The sequence below is a fragment of the Apaloderma vittatum genome, unplaced genomic scaffold (genome assembly GCF_000703405.1).
Source record: "Apaloderma vittatum isolate BGI_N311 unplaced genomic scaffold, ASM70340v1 scaffold4527, whole genome shotgun sequence".
In the NCBI taxonomy this organism is placed as follows: Eukaryota; Metazoa; Chordata; class Aves; order Trogoniformes; family Trogonidae; genus Apaloderma; species Apaloderma vittatum.
The window spans coordinates 302-852 of record NW_009725565.1 but is presented as its reverse complement, the minus strand read 5'-3'; positions in this window follow the sequence as shown (position 1 = coordinate 852).

Below are 551 nucleotides of genomic sequence, written 5' to 3'. Positions count from 1 at the left end.
TCAGGTTGGTCAAACACGACTTCCCCTTGGCCAACCCGTGCTGAGTGCTCCTAATAACCCTCTTAGCCTTGATACAGCCAGAGACAGCGCTGAGGATAAGTTGTCCCATCACCTTTCCAGGGATGGAGGTTGTGGTTACCCAGGTCCTCTTTCTCACCCGTTTTGAAGACTGGAGTGACACTTGCTTTCCTCCAGTTGTCCAGCATGTCTCCTGTTTCCCGTGACTTAACCAAAGATGAGGGAGAGTGTCCTAGTAATGACTTCTGCCAGCTCCCTCAGCACCCGTGGGTGCATCCCCTGAGGGCTCATGGATTTATGGATGGTGATCCCTAACCCAGTCCTCCTCAACCAGGGCAAACGCCTCCTTTATCCTGCCTTCCTCTGGGGCCTGGGGCTCCTCAAGACTGTCTCCAGCAGTAGAGACAGAGGCAAAAGAGGAATTCAGTAACTGCCTTCTCTGTATAGTTTGTCACCAGGGCCCCCACCTCATTCAGCAGTGGGCCTACATTGCCTCTACTGTTAGTTTTCTCTGCTATGTGTTGTGTGTTCCT